Raw genomic sequence first — 19,837 nt, forward strand, 5'->3', positions numbered from 1 at the left:
GACATTGATAATTGGCAACTGAGATGGGAAAGTGACTCAGAGTTATTCTCATTTCCTTCTAATCTACACCATAGTCATTGGGTAGCAAGTGTTACCTCTACTATAATGCCATTTAATGCATCCACTCACAATTGACCAATGTAAGTCGTGTTCTGTGGTTTGTGCTTGATTAATTTCAGCAAGTGGGTGAAAATTAACTTTACCTTAAGTTCAAACCTTTGGTTATTTTCCTTATGCGATAGATTTAGGTAATTGAGATATAATAGAAATAATATAGTCTATTTAAAAAGCTAGCAATCCCTTATTGGTTACAAACATTCTTATTTAGAAAAGTCGTAAAGAACTACAGAAGTTGCAGCAAGACCTCTTGGGCAGTGACAGACAGCTGGGACAAAGTTGCTCACTTGCCTGAGGACTGCACATAGCACAGATCAAAAAAGGGGAAGGAGACAAACTTGCAAGAAGGAACTCTGACTTTTGCACATAGGAACATGGTAGTGAAATCAGTCAGATTTATTTGGAATATATTACCTGCCTAGGTAATTACATTATTAATGTTCATTATTGCTTGCATACTGGGGTGATTTCAGCTCGAGGTCAGTGAACAATACAATGAGGGATGAGTTTAGTCTGTACATCCAGACCATGTACTGGGCATGCCAGTATTTTCCATCTGAGCACAATTATATTTGCACACACAAGACTTGTAAAAGTCAGAATAGTACTTGTTTTGTTGGGGAATTTCACCCTTGATGTTCTTTGCTTCAGTTAACAAGTGCACTGCCCTTTCACCTGCATGTGAAACATCTTCATTCATGTGAATTTAAAAGTTCGGCATTGTCTTGTGTACTTCCTGGAGGAAAAAAATTGTGAAGTTTTATGCTGCACATTTAACTTCGATTGGTGGCTTCGTTCAGCTTCAACATGCTCAAATATGCAACCAATCCTACTTAGTTAATGCACTGATCATTTTTGTTCTAGTTATAGGGTTAAATGTGGCCTATTTCAGCACCCTCTGCCTTCAATAATCAAATAATTTGCAGATAATAGATTTGAACCCATCTGATCATGGGTTGTGAACTATAGTCTACCTATAACCACAGGTAAGGTTGCTGCTATATTGTAACACTAAGTGGTTAGGTTTTTGAATGAAGTGAGCTGGTTTGGTCTTTTCAAATTTCTTCAGTCTGCTAGCTGCTGCAAAGAATAATCAAAAGGTATTGGCCTGGAATTTGTGGCACTAATATTAGCGAGCTAGTAAGCGCTTGTCCTAATTACTGGGTTAAATTAACGCAACTTCTGGCATCCGCACATGTGCAATTCAACACAATTTTGGAATTTGCTGTCTGATACCTTGCTTCTCCCCAGGGTGTGCTGTTGCAGTCTTCACAGATGGAATCAACATAGAAATCACTGATTTAGTGTCAACTTAAACTAATTGCCCATTCTTGCTGTAAAGACTGATGAAAAAATTACACCTTGTTCAATTAGGAGTACCTGAGTTTTTAAACGGCATTCTAAGTCATAATTACTGAACAACCTCTCTGGCACTGAAAAAATAATTTTACAAGTGTGGAATTTCATTCCCTCAAGGAAATTTAAATATTGCAGATGTTAAATTTGTATTTTGCTATAAGTTTCTCCTGTAATCCTATCTGTTGTTTTGCTTTCTGTATAATGATTTAAATGCGATTTATATTCCCTGCTTTTCACTTCCTGCTTTGCTGGCTGAGAATTCTTCAATTGAGTTGATCAGTTTGTCTGCTCCCTGCCCCATTCCTGGACACCACAGATGCCCTGTCGAAGATGATAAATTGAAACGGACATTGGAATAGAGGGAGTCCATGCTGTAGAGCTCGTTAAACTTTCTGGGAAGCTTTTGAGGTCAAAGGAGAGCACTATTCCTTCACGGCTGCTCGCAAAATCCGGGCCACTATCTAACCACCAGGAAAATCATTCCTGGTTGCTCTTGGGACTGACTAGTGGCTAGCGATGCATTAACAAATGTTCATGGGATGTAGGTATCGCCAGCAAGGCCAGCATTTATTGTCCATCCTTAACTGCGCTGGAGAAGGTGGTGAGCCACCACCTTGAACCGCTGCAATTAGTATGGTGAAGGTACTCCCATAGTGCTGTTGAGACATCTTTGGGGTAGTTAAAAGTCAACCACATTGCTGTGGGACTAGAGCAGACCACGCAAGGAGGACAGATTTCCTTCTCTAAAAGGACATTGGTGAATCAAATGTTTTTTTTCATAACAATCCAGTGGTTTAATTGATAGGGTTTTATGTCAGATTTATTTAATTAACGGAATTTAAATCCCCCAGCTGCCATGGTGAGATTTGAACTCACATCTCCAGATTAATCCAGGCCACTGACATAAGCACTATGCTACCGTAACCTGCAGCAGAGTTTACACCATCTTCCAATCTATGGCGGAAGACCAGCCTCCATGGGCTATAAAAACCTAAGTACTATTACAAGAAAACATTTAATTTTCTTACTGAAAGAAAGTTACCATCTTTGTCACCAACAGTAGAACCACTAGTGTTAATGATTCATTCTTTAGTGACAGACCCGCTCTGCTGTGGCTTATCCAGACCACAGTAGACTTCTTATTGGTTTTCTTGTGCATGGGATAGTTTGCAGAAATAGTGAGGATTTCATAGGATAATGCAATATTGGATTTAGTTTCAGTTCTAACACGAGGAGGAAACAAGTAGTAAAGTAGAAGGAAGGGAATAGATGGGATGAGGGTAGAAAATAAAAAGCCAATTTAAAAAGCTACATTTTAAATGAGCTTACTTTAAGGGTATGGGAAGAAATACTAAATGGAATAGTTTCAACGGAATTGTTAACATGCAAATGAAATGTATCCCTAAATAGGGACAGAAAAAAAAAAAGACCAAGACCCGCTTGGCTTACGAACAAAGTTGTGAATGGCATTAGGGAGGGAGAGAAAACATACAAATATTTGATGTGCAGGATAGGGAGAGCGATAAAGATAGGCTGAGGAATTTTAGGAAACAACGGATTCAAACAAGGATCACGAGGAAACGGCAGAGAACAAAGCAGCAGTAAAGCACTCAAGGATGTGAGTAAACAAAGGGTGCAGAGAGGGTTTGAGTCACGGTAATGCGTTTTGCTTATGTTAGTTACTACACTTCAAAAGTACTTCATTGGATGCAAAGCATTTAGGATGTTCTAAATTCTCTCTTTTCTTTAAACAGATTGTTAGCATGGGTGGAGGAATAAAAAACCTTAATGAACTTCAAGGAGGAAATCGACGGGTTCTGATCAGGAAATGGGATTTAGGGTCATCAGAAATGCACTAAGGAATAGTGTGGATAAGTGCGATAGATGGATCAAAACTGATGAAGCACCTTGGGACATTGTACTATGTTAAAGGTGCTATATAAATGCAAGTTTTAGCCAACTGCTTTGAGCAAGGATATAACACTTTAAACCGGTCAAAAAAGTGTCCTATTCTTCAACAACTGAGAGCGGAGAGAAAGACCCAACAGAGAAGTGGGAGAACCGGCAGCAGTCACTGCTGTGAAGGGAGCGGATTGGTGGGTAATAGGCAAGTATTAGTTTGTTTCATTAAATTGTTTTTTCACTTGATTGGAAATTTCCATTGTGTTGTCAGTTGATAGACATCACTTCTCGTGTTTTTAGTTAACCTTTTTACTATTTTAGTAGCTCAGTCTTTGAGGTCAGTCTCGGTTTTATAGCTAAATTGCATGCGCATCCTGTTGAGAGAGAGAGAGAACTTGGAAGTATGCGGAAGCCAAGCACAAACAGCGGAAGGAGCTACGACAAATCAAGTACCCCACCCACTGTCCCATCTGTAACAGAGACTGTAGATCCCGCATTGGTCTCAGTCACCTTAGAACTCATTTTAATGTGGAAGCAAGTCATCCTCGACTCCGGGGGGATTGCCCAAGGAGAAAGATGATATGAGAACTCCAGAACACTTCATGCATCCTGGATAATCATGTGTGCAGGAAGTGCCACCAGTTACAAGAGCTCAAGCTCACGAGTTTGAGCATCTTGAGTCACTGCAGTGCATCCAGGGCTCAGTTTCCTGGACCATATGTTCCAATAGGCGAGAGCGAGTGACCACCAGACAGGATGGAGGAAGACGCAGGTTGTACAGGAATTCCTCAAGTCAGTAGCACTTAACCAGTTTTCATTTTTGAATAGCAGGGAGGGAGACGACACCTTGGAGAATCAAACCCCCAGCACTATGGGAGATTCGACTGCACACAGGAAAAAGAGTGTATAGAAATGCAGTAACCATAATGGGTTCGATAGTTAGGGGCATACAGGTGTATTTGTAACCCCAAATGTGATTCCCGAATGGTATGGTGCCAAGGTATGAAGGGAAGGAGAACAGCCAGAAGTCATGGTCCATGTTGGAACCAATAACATGGGTTGAAAAAGTATTGAGGTTCTCCAGACAGAGTTTCAGGAGTTAAGAAAAAGATTGGAAAAAAAAACAGGACCTCAAAAAAGGTAATTTCAGGACTAATCCCAATGCTACATGCTGGTGAATATAGAAACAGGAAGGTGTTACAGGTAAATAAATGTGTAGCTGCAGAAGTGGTGCAAGAGGGAGGGTTTCAGATTCTTGGGGCATTGAGACTGGTTCTGGTACAAGATGGACTGGTTTCACCTGAAGAGAGCTGGGACCAATGTTCTTGCTGAGAGGTTAACTAGTACGAGTACTAATACTTAATACTAAACTAGTACTTAAACTAATTTGGCAGGGGGAGGGAAACCAGAAAATAGTAAAGGAACAGCAACGAGCATATAAGAGGGCACAGAGATACAAGTAGCAGTAAAATTAGAAATCTCTCAAATTGCAGGGACCAGATTGAGGAAAATAGCAAGTGATGAAGGAGGTATTAAATTGTATGTTCATCAATATCCATAGTGTAACTAATAAGGTTGGTGACCTGCAGGCACAATTTGCCACATGGGATTATGATGTGATTGAGCCATGTCACTGTTAATGGAAACAAGACTCAGAATGGGTTCTTAATATTCCTGGTTACCAAGTATTGAGGAATAGTAAAGGAAAGAGAGGAGGGGGTGTGACAGTATTGATTAAGGATGATGTTAGAAAGGATATACAAGATTGTTCTAGGACTGAATCTATTTGGATTGTTAAGGAACAGAGAGGGGAGTGGCTATGCTGCTGGGAGTAAAAAAAAATAAAGAACTCCAAACAGAGGAGATAGATGAGCAAATTTGTTGGCAAATTTCAAAGTTGTGTAACCAAAATAGTAATATTAGGAGACCTTATCCTAATAGAGTGTGTGTGTGTGTGTGTGTGTGTGTGTGGGGGGGGGGGTGGCAGAAGACAATGCTAAGGGTAGGGAAAAAGGGGTATTTCTGATATGTACAGGAGAACTTTCTCATCTCCAGTTCACTAAGAAAGGAAGCAGTATTGCATCTGGTTCTGGGAAACCTAGTGGAGGGCTAAGAGGCTAACAAGTACTGTTGGAGGGTTTAAAACTAATTTGGCAGGGAGAGGGGAACCAGAAAATAGAAAAAGGAACAACAATTAGGAGCTCCGAGGACAGGGAGATACAAGCAACAGTGAAATTAGAAATATCCCCAAAATTGCAGGGACCAGATTTAGGAAAATAGCAAGTGAAGGAGGTATTAAATTGTAGCAGTAGGAGAGCATCTAGTCAACAATGACTACAACATAATTAGATTTAGAGTAATTGTGGAAAGAGACCACAAAATATTGGCAGTAAAAATGCTCAACTGGGGAAAGAGCTCATTTCAGCCATTTAAGAAGGGTTCTAGCGCAGGTAGATTGGAAATGGCGACTGCAGGGTAAAGTAGCAACAGAACAATGGAAGGCATTTAGGGAAGAGATAGTTTATGTACAAACTAGATATATTCCTTTGAATGGAAAATGTAGAGCATCTAAAGCTAATGTGCCATGGATGACAAAGGAAATAAAAAAGTTAATATAAAACAGAAAAGGTTGGCTTGACTTGTGACAAACATCAGGAGCAAGATTCAGTTGATCACCAGGAAGTTTATGGAAAGTAAAGGAGGGACTTGAAAGTTAATACGGGAGGCAAAGAGTGGTTGAGAAAAAATTAGCCAACAACATTAAAATGAACCCTAAAGTGAAAAACATAGGGGTCGAAACTCGGTTGTGCCCCTTTTGGGGGGCGGTAACCGAGGAGAGGTGGGACTGCCTGCGCCTGGCATGCAAGACCCACCCCAGGCACGAAATTCCGGTCACCGCCCCCCACAGGAAGTGGAGCGCAATGTCACTTTTGAGACGTGTGTCCAGGAGTGTTTCAATGCCCCTCCCCTTCCGTTAAAGCGGAGAGCCGCTGTGAACTCTGCAAGTCATCGCCGGAGGCACAGCAGCCCGGGGCACTACCGACAGGGGTGCAGCACTACCGTTTTCACACCTCTGCCAACTCCTGCTCATTTCGCAGGACTGGATAGTGCCACATCCCCTTCCCCACCGGGCAAAAGTTTCACTCCCCCTGGAGGCGCTAATGGGAAAGCAGAACAGCAGAATTTCAGCCCGATAAAATTGAAGAGGTTAGGTAGGGAAAAAGTTGGGTCTATTAAGAACCCAATAGGAAATCTTCATGCAGAGGCAGAGGACATGGCTAAAGTATTAAATGCTGTGCAGCTGTTTTCACAAAGGAAGCTGATGATCTGAAGGTTACACTAAGAGGGAAGTTATGGATAGGATAGTAATGGAGGATGTACTAAAAAGATCAACATTACTGAAAGTTGATAAGTCACCAGATCAGGATGGAATGCATCCCAGGTTCCTGAAAGAAAAGATAATAGCAGAGGCATTGGTCACAATCTTTCAATCCTCATTAGATACAGGAGTATCCTTCCTTATTGCTTGCTGTACCTGTATGTGTTTCTTGCACGAGGACACCCAAATGTCTCTGAACATCAACATTTAAAAGTTTCTCACCATTTAAAAAAAAATGTTCTATTCTATAGGATTATCCTCCTTATCTTAAAAACCTCTATTGAGTCACCTCTTTACCTTCTTTGTTCGGAGACATTTAGATAGAGAAAAACTATTCCCTTTGGTGAGTGGGTCAATAACCAGACATAGATTGAAAATAATTAGCAAAAGGTCTAGAGGGGAGAGGAGAATAATTTTTTTCCTACAGTTTTTGGGATCTGGAATACTACCTGCAAAGGTGGTGGAAGTAGATTCCATAAATAATTTAAAAAAGGGAGTTGGACAGCTACTAAAGATGAGGAAACTTACAGGGTTATAGTGTAGTAATAAGCACAACTGCTCTGTCAAAGAGCCAGCAGTTGCAAGACTGGCTGAATGGCCTCCTTCTGTAAGTTTCTAGGATTCTCTGAATCTATTTAAAGTTATAACTTGTCAGATAAATACTGCAAGCACTGGAACTTTTTTTTTTTTATTTGTTCATGGGATGTGGGAGTCACTGGCTCGGCCAACCTTTATTGCCCTTGAGAAGGTGGTGGTGGTGAGCCACCTTCTACAAAAATGAGTGACTTGCTAGGCCATTTCAGAGGGCAGTTAAGAGTCAACCACATCACTGTGGGTGTAGAGTCACATACAGACCAGGTAAGGTCAGCAGATTCCCTTCCCTAAAAAAAGACATTAGTGAATCAGATGGGTTTTTACGACAATCTGGTAGTTTCATGGTCACCATTACTGATGCTAGCTTTTTACTCCAGATTTTAATAAATTTAATTCACTGAGTTTAAATTCCCCAGCTGCTGTGCTGGGATTTGAACTCATGTCCTCAGATTATTAGTCCAGGTCTAATGGAATACTAGTCCAGTAACAATAACTATGCTACTATTTTGAAACCAAAATAGTAAATTCTCAATGTACAATATCTGTAAAGAGATAGGTTTGCATTTCAGGCATAGGGATTGAATTAGTTTTGACTAGACGTTTGTTTTTAATCCTGTACTGTTTCTCACCAGATTACAGATCCTCATTGTAAGTTACAGCTGGACTCAATTAGAATCTGAAGTATGTGGATAAAGATTATTTCAGTAAGATCTCTATTTCAATGATATCCTATCCAAGTTTCCACCCAACAGACTGAAAAGCTTAGCATTGTGTATTCAGTTATCCATTTTAAGAAAAATTGAAAGTGGTTGTGTCCTCATCATAGCCAGTCCCTCGGAATCGAGGAAGACTTGCTTCCACTCGAGTTCTCGGGTGACTACAGTCCAATGCAGGAATTACAGTCTCGGTCATAGGTGGGGCAGACAGTGGTTGAAGGAAAGGGTGGGTGGGGAGCTTGGTTTGCCACACACTCCTCCTGTTGTGTGCACTGGATTTTTGCACGCGCTCGATGACAAGACTCGAGGCGCTCAGCGCCCTCCCGGATGCTCTTCTTCCACTTTGGGCGGTCTTCGGCCAGGGATTCCCAGGTGCTGGTGGGGATGTTGCACTTTATCAAGGAGGCTTTGAGGGTGTCCTTGAAACATTTCCTTCGCCCACCTGGGGCTCGCTTGCTGTGCAGGAGTTCAGAGTAGAGCGCTTGCTTTGGGAGTCCTGTGCCAGGCATGCAGACGATGTGGCCCGCCCAACGGAGCTGGTCGAGCGTGGTCAGTGCTTCGATGCTGGCCTGAGTGAGAACACTGATGTTGGTGCTTCTATCCTCCCGTAGATTTGCAGGATCTTGCGGAGGCAGCATTGGTGGCACTTCTCCAGCGCTTTGAGATCTCTGCTGCATATGGTCCATATCTCAGCCATATCGGTTATCACTAACACCCTGTAGATCATGAGCTTGAGTGCCAGATTTGAGGTCCTGGTCTTCAAACACTCTCTTCCTCAGGCAACCGAAGACTGCACTGGTGCACTGAAGGCAATGTTGGGCCTTGTCATCAATGTCTGCCTTTGCTGATAGTAGGCTCCCGAGGTATGGAAAGTGGTCCACATTGTCCAAGGCCGCACCGTGGATTTTGACGACCGTGGGGCAGTGCTGTGTGGCATGCAAGTACAGCCATACAACCTGGTCCCAGACATCTGTAATGTTGTGGAATGTGACTCAATTAATATCTTAAAGTGGAAAGACATTTTAAATTCAACACTTTTTTGAAAAATACAATAGCAACCATGATAATTCTTACCAATCCACTATAGTAAAAGTAGAACACAGGAACAGGAGTAGGGCATTCAGCCCCTCCAAATTGGTGCTGCCAATTGGAAGAATTAAGTCCATTCTACCAAGGTAGATAACCTATCCACTTTGTCCTCTCCTGGATGTTTGGATCATGTTTTACTTGTGTTTTCCACCAGGATCTTGGGGAAATTTTGCTCAAGTACAGCATTCACATTCTACTTTTGTTTTTGCTCAATGCCAGGTTCATACTATTAGCTTTGTACAGTTGTTTGTAAAATGATTCAGTCCCCCACGGAGTATCTTTTAGTTCTCATAGCCCTTCTCTGCGATTTCCATTTATGGAGATCTATTCACACCAGAGCAGAAACCAGCTATATCCAACCCCAAGTTTCCACAGCTGTCTGCCTGACTCGCAAAGCTGGTGATAGCCAACATCAAGGTTTCTCCCTCAGCCAACCACTGCATGTGACAAAGTTATTCCATACCAGCACCCAATGTCTTCTGATGAACAGAAACAACAAACAGCAAAATTATCTGTAAAAGTTTTTTTTTCCTCTTTCCGGTTTCTATCCTCTTTTGAGGCCACACTCCACCACAAGCACAGCCATACAGCCTGGTCCCAGACATCTGTAATGTTATCGTCAAGTCAGCTGTTGCAAAGTAAGCAGTAATGGCCCAATTTCCCTCATGAAAGGGAAGCCCAATGATGTAGTTCATATTTTTTTTTTTAAATTAAAGGCATAAGTAACAGAGAAAAATGAGAAATACATTTAATTAAAACAATAAAATCTCATACTTAGGCTACTGTTCCACAAGCATCAGCAGCTGCTACCTTGCCCCAAAAAAATCAAATTTCTCAAGACTACTCAAACCATTTCAGATAGAATGAATTATAGTGCTGAATGACCAGTTTGTCAGTTTTTGGTGGTGGTGGTCGAGAGGGGCATATTGACCAGGACACCAAAAGAACTCCCTGCTCTTCTTTGAAGGACCAACAACCTTCTAACTCAAGAGGCAAATGCATTACCAACTAAGCCAAGCTAACACCGAACCTGGAAAGTGAATACCAACAGATTATTTGGCCATCCACGTGCACTTTCTGCAGCAGTTACTGGCTTATAATCTGAAGTGGGGGCCTTGAATGATTTCTTCCACCACCCATCCTGCGACACTAAGCCCAATTGTAGCCCCCCATAATGCCAAGTCAGCCGAGATTGGCCAACTCCCCATAGACCGAACATGGAATCATCTTGTTCTCTGTCTCAACTTCTATAGATAAGCGATAATTTTCAAAGAAAAATAAATGAGAATTTGAAAAGTTATATACATTGGCAACAATGGTTTCAAGGCTATCTTAATCCCGATTAATTGAAGAAGTGCTGGCAGCCATCTTAGAGGCTGTGCCACAGTAGCTGTAGACAGATGATGGTTCCTTATCATTATCCCCGGTTTATATTCGCACATTATTCCAGCATTACATTCTTCTTGCTGATGTGAGCAGTAAGGACATCGAATGAACCAAGATAATAACTAAAAACAGAAAATAGAGGGAGCACACAAAAGAGCAATCAGCATCTGAAAGAGAAAGACAGATTAATGTTGTGGTATAATTTTTCATTAAAACATAGGCATGATCAGGTTGCAGAAAAAGATTAATCTGAGAGAACAGTGCAACAAGCTTAAAATACAAATTAATTTTAGTGTGAACATAGCTGCAGCACACCATCCAGCTTCACCCCTGCTTTAAAATGGCACCACAGGAGTTGGTTCATTCCATAATTACACCAGTTATATTCTGAGTCCGATCCAGATTTGTACTGTCTGCTCTTTTCCATACAGCTGACAGCAGAAAAGCAAAATAAAATGATTCAGCTCAGAACAAGGCCCAAGCTTTAATGCACTCATTCATGCAATTATTAACCACTTTTCAACCAGAAAAATGCACAACACATTAGGGAGAGCTACAGCACACTGTCCTTGCAAGTCTGTGATGCAAGCCCACAAAGTCCAAACACATGGAAAAATGTCTCTTTTTAGGGCTGATTTCCCATAACAATAACTGCTCATGAATGGTCTGTCATTCAGAGGTCATAAGGATGGCCAGAGTGAGAACACAGAAAAATTCAAATAGGAGTGGTGCTTCCAGTGAGACACACTGGTGGATTTCTTAAACGATAAGGGGTTATGGAGAGCGGGCAGGGAAGTGGACCCGAGTCCATGATCGGATCAGCCATGATAGTATTAAATGGCGGAGCAGGCTCGAGGAGCCGTATTGGCCTACTCCCATTTATGTTCTTATGGATTAGGACACGAGAGCTTTACTTTCCGGGTATTACCCGATCTGCTGGTGTATTGCCTATGACGCCAGGTGCAAAAATATTTCATTTCCACCTTAATCTGCCCGAAGTCACAAATGAAAATGCAAAATTCAGCCTGAAATTCCTTAATTTTGAGGCAAAATTGACATTGTTCCAGCATTTGGAGGGGGGGGGGGGGGGCAGCAGATTTTGGGGTGCAAATCAGATATGCAAGAGTTCAAGCCATTCTGGTAGAATTTGGTGCTGGCAGGTGATGCCCACATTATCACAGTCCATGTGTGACAATGTGATAATGTGGGCAAAACTCCACCATGCACGCCAGAATCGCAAGCTGACAACCTTAGCCTGTAGAAAAGAGGGATACATTGCCTGCATGACTCATCATACCTGGATGTGGTTGAGTTCATAACACCAACTACTTATATGTAAATAGCGCCTTTAACATAGTAAAATGTCTCCAGGTGCTTTACAGGAGCATCAAACAAAATGTGACACCAACCTACACCAGGAGATATTGGGACAAGTGCCCAAAAGCTTGTTCAAGAGGAGGATAGAGAGGCAGAGAGGTTTAAGAGAGAATTCCAGAACTTGGGGGCCTAGGCAGCTGAAGGCACAGCTGCCAATGATCAAGCAATGACAATTGGAGATGCCCAAGAAGCTAGAATTGGAGAAGCGCAGACATCGGAGGGTTGTAGGAGATTAGAGAAAGGGTGGGAGTCCTCGAGATGATTTGGAATGTGGGTGATCAGAAATAAGCTAGAAAGCCTGACACTGCAGAAATTCAGAGATTACTTGCTCTTTTGGGCCCTGCCGCGTCCTCTATCAGGTTGCCCGCTTCCTCCAGTTCTATCATTACCCCTTTAAGCGCCAGCATTTTTTATATCCTGTTGCTGCACCAGATCTCTGTCTCCCTCCAACTACTTCCCACCCCCACCTAACTAGTTGGAGGCTTTCTATGCCAGATTTACACATCTGTCCCACCCGCCTGATTTCCTGCCGTGCGATGGCCTGAAACTTCAGACGGGGCTCTCGCTGTTTTCCAAAAGGAGGAAAGCGCGAGTTGACTTCATAGTAGAAATGAACATTGGGTAAATTCAGACATTGAGTTCAGCTTTGTTAATATTTTAAATTCAGACATTATAAATTCATAGTATGAATTTAAAAGCTGTGGTATACAAGTCTTAAGTGGCATTAATGTATAGGCCACGTTCATCTACATTATTAGGGCATTATAGAAATCATAGAAATGTACAGCATGGAAGGAGGCCATTTCGGCCCATTGTGTCTGCGCTGGCCGACCAAGAGTTATCCAGCCTAATCCCACTTTCCAGCTCTTGGTCTGTAGCCCTGTAGGTTAGGGCACTTCAAGTGCACATCTAAATACTTTATTAAAACGTGATGAAGGTTTCTGCCTCTACCACCTTTTCAGGCAGCGAGTTCCAGACCCCCACCACCCTCTGGGTGAACAAATTTCCCCTCAAAACTTTCTACCAATTGCTTTAAATCTATGCCCTTTAGCTGTTGACCTTCTAAGGGAAATAGGTCCTTCCTATTCATTATCTAGGCCCCTCAATAAAAAGTTCTCCCTCAGCTTCCCCCGTTCCAAAGAAAATAACGCTAGCCGATCCAATCTTTCCTAATAGCTAAAATTCTCCAGTCCAGGCATGGTTTAGGCCATATTTCATTTGGAGTAAAAAGTTTCCAATCAGTGAATTTACACGTGGTATAAAGAGGTTGGGTGGGAAAGCTTGACAGAGTAACCAGCACAAAGCCTCATACCCGATTAGTTTCCCAGATCCCACACAACCATATAGCTGCATTCCTCCATTCCCAATAAACCACAAATTAAACCTACACCTGAACTAACCACAAGCAAATAGATGTTAACAAATATGATGTGATTGGGATTACGGAGACGTGGCTCCAGGATGATCAGGGCTGGGAACTCAACATCCAGGGGTATTCAACATTCAGGAAAGATAGTATAAAAGGAAAAGGAGGTGGGGTAGCATTGCTGGTTAAGGAGGAAATTAAGGCAATAGTTCGGAAGGACATCAGCTTGGATGATGTGGAATCTATATGGGTAGAGCTGCAGAACACCAAAGGGCAAAAAACATTAGTGGGAGTTGTGTACAGACCTCCAAACAGTAGTAGTGATGTTGGGGAGGGCATCAAACATGAAATTAGGGGTGCATGCAATAAAGGTGCAGCAGTTATAATGGGTGACTTTAATATGCACATAGATTGGGCTAACCAAACTGGAAGCAATAAGGTGGAGGAGGATTTCCTGGAGTGCATAAGGGATGGTTTTTTAGACCAATATGTCGAGGAACCAACTAGGGGGGAGGCCATCTTAGACTGGGTGTTGTGTAATGAGAGAGGATTAATTAGCAATCTCGTTGTGCGAGGCCCCTTGGGGAAGAGTGACCATAATATGGTGGAATTCTGCATTAGGATGGAGAATGAAACAGTTAATTCAGAGACCATGGTCCAGAACTTAAAGAAGGGTAACTTTGAAGGTATGAGGCGTGAATTGGCTAGGATAGATTGGCGAATGATACTTAAGGGGTTGACTGTGGATGGGCAATGGCAGACATTTAGAGACCGCATGGATGAACTACAACAATTGTACATCCTTGTCTGGCGTAAAAATAAAAAAGGGAAGGTGGCTCAACCATGGCTATCAAGGGAAATCAGGGATAGTATTAAAGCCAAGGAAGTGGCATACAAATTGGCCAGAAATAGCAGCGAACCCAGGGACTGGGAGAAATTTAGAACTCAGCAGAGGAGGACAAAGGGTTTGATTAGGGCAGGGAAAATGGAGTACGAGAAGAAGCTTGCAGGGAACATTAAGACGGATTGCAAAAGTTTCTATAGATATGGAAAGAGAAAAAGGTTAGTAAAGACAAACGTAGGTCCCCTGCAGTCAGAATCATAGAAACATAGAAAATAGGTGCAGGAGTAGGCCATTCGGCCCTTCTAGCCTGCAGCGCCATTCAATGAGTTCATGGCTGAACATGCAACTTCAGGGGAAGTCATAATGGGAAACAAAGAAATGGCGGACCAACTGAACAAGTACTTTGGTTCGGTATTCACTAAGGAGAACACAAACAACCTTCCGGATATAAAAGGGGTCGGAGGGTCTAGTAAGGAGGAGGAACTGAGGGAAATCCTTATTAGTCGGGAAATTGTGTTGGGGAAATTGATGGGATTGAAGGCCGATAAATCCCCAGGGCCTGATGGACTGCATCCCAGAGTACTTAAAGGAGGTGGCCTTGGAAATAGTGGATGCATCGACAGTCATTTTCCAACATTCCATTGACTCTGGATCAGTTCCTATGGAGTGGAGGGTAGCCAATGTAACCCTACTTTTTAAAAAAGGAGGGAGAGATATAACAGGGAATTATAGACCGGTCAGCCTGACATCGGTAGTGGGTAAAATGATGGAATCAATTATTAAGGATGTCATAGCAGTGCATTTGGAATAAGATGATGATAGGTCCAAGTCAGCATGGATTTGTGAAAGGGAAATCATGCTTGACAAATCTTCTGGAATTTTGAGGATGTTTCCAGTAGAGTGGATAAGGGAGAACCAGTTGATGTGGTATATTTGGACTTTCAGAAGGCTTTCGACAAGGTCCCACACAAGAGATTAATGTGCAAAGTTAAAGCACATGGGATTGGGGGTAGTGTGCTGACATGGATTGAGAACTGGTTGTCAGACAGGAAGCAAAGAGTAGGAGTAAATGGGGACTTTTCAGAATGGCAGGCAGTGACTAGTGGGGTACCGCAAGGTTCTGTGCTGGGGCCCCAGCTGTTTACACTGTACATTAATGATTTAGACGAGGGGATTAAATGTAGTATCTCCAAATTTGCGGATGACACAAAGCTGGGTGGCAGTGTGAGCTGCGAGGAGGATGCTATGAGGCTGCAGAGTGACTTGGATAGGTTAGGTGAGTGGGCAAATGCATGGCAGATGAAGTATAATGTGGATAAATGTGAGATTATCCACTTTGGTGGTAAAAACAGAGAGACAGACTATTATCTGAATGGTGACAGATTAGGAAAAGGGGAGATGCAAAGAGACCTGGGTGTCATGGTACATCAGTCATTGAAGGTTGGCATGCAGGTACAGCAGGCGGTTAAGAAAGCAAATGGCATGTTGGCCTTCATAGTGAGGGGATTTGAGTACAGGGGCAGGGAGGTGTTGCTACAGTTGTACAGGGCCTTGGTGAGGCCACACCTGGAGTATTGTGTACAATTTTGGTCTCCTAACCTGAGGAAGGACATTCTTGCTATTGAGGGAGTGCAGCGAAGATTCACCAGACTGATTCCCGGGATGGCGGGACTGACCTATCAAGAAAGACTGGATCAACTGGGCTTGTATTCACTGGAGTTCAGAAGAATGAGGGGGGACCTCATAGAAACGTTTAAAATTCTGACGGGGTTAGATGCAGGAAGAATGTTCCCAATGTTGGGGAAGTCCAGAACCAGGGGTCACAGTCTAAGGATAAGGACCGAGATGAGGAGGAATTTCTTCACCCAGAGAGTGGTGAACCTGTGGAATTCTCTACCACAGAAAGTTGTTGAGGACAATTCACTAAATATATTCAAAAAGGAGTTAGATGAAGTCCTTACTACTAGGGGGATCAAGGGGTATGGCGAGAAAGCAGGAATGGGGTACTGAAGTTGCATGTTCAGCCATGAACTCATTGAATGGTGGTGCAGGCTAGAAGGGCCGAATGGCCTACTCCTGCACCTATTTTCTATGTTTGTGTGTCAGTCAAACTATAATTTCCTCACCTACTTTTAATACTTTAGGGTGGAGACCATCAGCTCCTGCAGATTTGTCGAGTTTCTCATTTTCTCCATTACCATTTTTAAAAACTTGTATTAAATCTAGGAAGTTCCTCCTCGATTTATTTTTACTTTTCCTTTTATCTCTCATCCTCGACTGCGAAGAACGATACAAAGTAAGTATTTAACATTTCCTGATTTTTCAATGACTATTCATCTGCAATTGTTTAATAGGAGTAGGCCACACTACCTACCCCCCACCCACACCCCCCTCGAGAATACTCCCATCTTGAATTGGAAAACTGCCAATGTCACTCCACTATTTAAGAAGAGCAAGAGATAAATTAGTAAATTTTAGTCCTATTTGTCTAATGTGGAGAAGTTACAAGAATCTCTGATTAGGAAGAGCGACTAATATGAGCTGATCGGAGAGAGTCAGCATGGATTTGTAACGGGCAAGTCATATCTAATGAACCTAGTTTCATTTTTTGAGGTAATGAATGTGATAGATAAGGGAGTGTACACATGGACTGCCAGCAAGCATCCAATAAGGTTCCACGTAAGAGATTGTTAACAAAATTGAGTGTGCATGGAATTGGAGGTAACCTATGGACATGGGTAGGGAATTGGTTTGGGGGCAGGAGGCAGTAGGGATAATGGGTATATACTCCAATTGGCAGGATGGAACAAGAGGTGTCCCTCAGGGATCTGTCCTGGGGTCTCAACATGTCACTATATTTATAAATTACTTAGTTGAAGGAAGAGAAATCCATATATCCAAGTTTGCTAACAGTACCAAGTTAGGTGGTACAGTAAATAGTGTAGATGGGAGCAGAAAATTGCAATGGGGCATTGGTAGATTATGAGAGTGGGCAAAACTGTGGCAGATGGAGTTCAACGTGGGAAAGTGTGAGATCATCCACTTTGGACCCAAGAAAGACAGATGAGAACATTTTATAAAATTACAAGAAGCTGGGGGCCCCAAGTTCAGATATAACAAAGCTAAAGGAAAGGTACAAAAAAAAATGTGAAAGTCTAATGGAATGTTCACCTTTATCTGATGGGGGCTGTCACACAGAGGTGGAAGTTATGTTAGTTATATTATGCTCCAGTAGAGCCCATTTACTGTGTTCAGTTCTGGGCACTGTACCTCAGGAAGGATATATTGGCCTTGGAGGGGATGCAATACAGATTCACCAGAATGATACTTTGGCTAAAATGGTTAAATTATTAGAACAGCTTGCATAGACTAGACTTGTATTCCCTCAAGGGAGTGATCTAATTAAGGTGATTGCAAGATGATTAAAGGATTTGATAGGGTGGAGAGATAAATATTTCCTCTCGTGGAGAGTCCACAAGGGGGCACAACCTTAAAATTAGAGCTGAGCTCTTCAGAATGATATCAGAAAGCACTTCATCAGACAAAGGGTAGTGGATATCTGGAACCCTCTCCCTCAAAGTGTTGTTGAGGCAAGGTCAGTTGAAAAATTTAAAGCAGAGATTGATATTTGTTGGGCAAGGATATTAAGGGTTACATAACCAAAGTGGGTAAAATGGTTAAGATACAGATCAGCTATGATCAGACAGGAAGCAAAGAGTAGGAGTAAATGGGTACTTTTCAGAATGGCAGGCAGTGACTAGTGGGGTACTGCAAGGTTCTGTGCTGGGGCCCCAGCTGTTTACTTTGTACATTAAATGATTTAGACAAGGATTAAATGTAGTATCTCCAAATTTGCAGATGACACTAAATTGGGTGACAGTGTGAGCTGTGAGAAGGATGCTATGAGGCTGCAGAGTGACTTGGATAAGTTAGGTGAGTGGGCAAATGCATGGCAGATGAAGTGTATAATGTGGATAAATGTGAGGTTATCCACTTTGGTGGTAAAAACAGAGACAGACTATTATCTGAATGGTGACAGATTAGGAAAAGGGGAGGTGCAACAAGACCTGGGTGTCATGGTACATCAGTCATTGAAGGTTGGCATGCAGGTACAGCAAGCGGTTAAGAAAGCAAATGGCATGTTGGCCTTCATAGCGAGGGGATTTGAGTACAGGGGCAGGGAGGTGTTACTACAGTTGTAGAGCCTTGGTGAGGCCACACCTGGAGTATTGTGTACAGTTTTGGTCTCCTAACTTGAGGAAGGACATTCTTGCTAATGAGGGAGTGCAGCAAAGATTCACCAGACTGATTCCCGGGATGGCAGGACTGACATATCAAGAAAGATTGGATCAACTGGGCTTGTAGTCACGAGTTCAGAAGAATGAGGGGGGATCTCAAACATTTAAAATTCTGATGGGTTTAGACAGGTTAGATGCAGGAAGAATGTTCCCAATGTTGGGGAAGTCCAGAATCAGAGGTCACAGTCTAAGGATAAGGGGTAAGCCATTTAGGACCGAGATGGAGAAACTTCTTCACCCAGAGAGTGGTGAACCTGTGGAATTCTCTACCACAGAAAGTTGTTGAGGCCAATTCACTAAATATATTCAAAAAGGAGTTAGATGTAGTCCTTACTACTAGGGGGATCAAGGGGTATGGTGAGAAAGCAGGAATGGGGTACTGAAGTTGCATGTTCAACCATGAACTCATTGAATGGTGGTGCAGGCTCGAAGGGCCAAATGGCCCACTCCTGTACCTATTTTCTATGTTTCTATGTAACTGAATGAAGCTTTAGGGGCTGAAAGGCCTACTCCTGTTTTTTTTTTTAAAAATAGGAGACTGCTTCTCCAAGTGCTCCTGGAATAAAATGCAGCATCCAGAGTGCTGCTCAGTCAAACAGACTAGAAAATCCCTGGTTTGATCTCCAGGCTGTGCTGAGTTAGCTAATCTCAACCAGGATTGCACTCTGACCCTACAGCTGGCTCCCCACAAGATACAAGTGTGCAGCACCTGTGGAATTGTATTCAAACATCAATCAGCATCTTCAGAAAGAAAAAGGTTTTGGGGGAGGGGGGAAAAAGAGGGGTAGAAGGGAATGTGGTGAATTACAATACCTCATTTTCATAAGATCCATAATCAGAACTAATTAAGCATAAATAAATATTCTATATTTCGTTGAACATACAATGTAATCAATAAGACACAGTTAGGCTATGCTCCCAAGTAGGGTCCAAGTTCCAGGGGGGGAAATGCTGATGCAGAGATAAATTCAAATTTGCTAAGTCACGGCCATTAAAATCCTATTCCAAGCAAAATCAGTCTCCATTTGTTTTCTTTCCAGATTAACCATGCAAAATCTATCCATTATCTTTAACACTCTTTAATTTAAATAAATTTTCCGGTGATTTGGCACTCGGCAAAAATCAGTCATTTTAATTTAGTCATTCCGATTAAAGCACAAACATTTATCAAGTTCAGAGGGCTTCAGATCTGCCACAAGGAAAAACAGGCCACAAAATATGCTATTCGTAGGAAGAAACACAAAGGAAAGGAAAAAGGGAAAGAATATCTATTGTGTTGATGAAGGAAAAAAACACAGATTACCTGTTTACTGGAAGCTTGGTGATTAATCTCATTTCCAGGAATGTCTCCAAAAACAAATACCTCTGAGCTCCTGAATGCAGAGCATCCCAGAAGTCAAGGCCAGCTGT

General features: G+C 42.3%; 2 long non-coding RNA genes across 2 annotated transcripts; both read right to left on the reverse strand.

Annotated features, from left to right (window-relative positions):
• Positions 1-494: 494 nt before the first annotated feature.
• Positions 495-19,833, reverse strand: LOC139237524 (uncharacterized). The gene is made up of 2 exons (XR_011588512.1): positions 19,731-19,833; positions 495-853 (listed from the first exon to the last, which is right to left on the reverse strand). It is a non-coding gene; the product is annotated as an uncharacterized lncRNA (long non-coding RNA).
• LOC139237546 (uncharacterized) lies at positions 7,935-9,866 on the reverse strand. Its single transcript, XR_011588514.1, has 2 exons — positions 9,142-9,866; positions 7,935-9,037 (listed from the first exon to the last, which is right to left on the reverse strand). It is a non-coding gene; the product is annotated as an uncharacterized lncRNA (long non-coding RNA).
• Positions 19,834-19,837: the final 4 nt, after the last annotated feature.

This window comes from Pristiophorus japonicus, chromosome 2, assembly GCF_044704955.1.
Source record: "Pristiophorus japonicus isolate sPriJap1 chromosome 2, sPriJap1.hap1, whole genome shotgun sequence".
Classification (NCBI taxonomy): Eukaryota; Metazoa; Chordata; class Chondrichthyes; family Pristiophoridae; genus Pristiophorus; species Pristiophorus japonicus.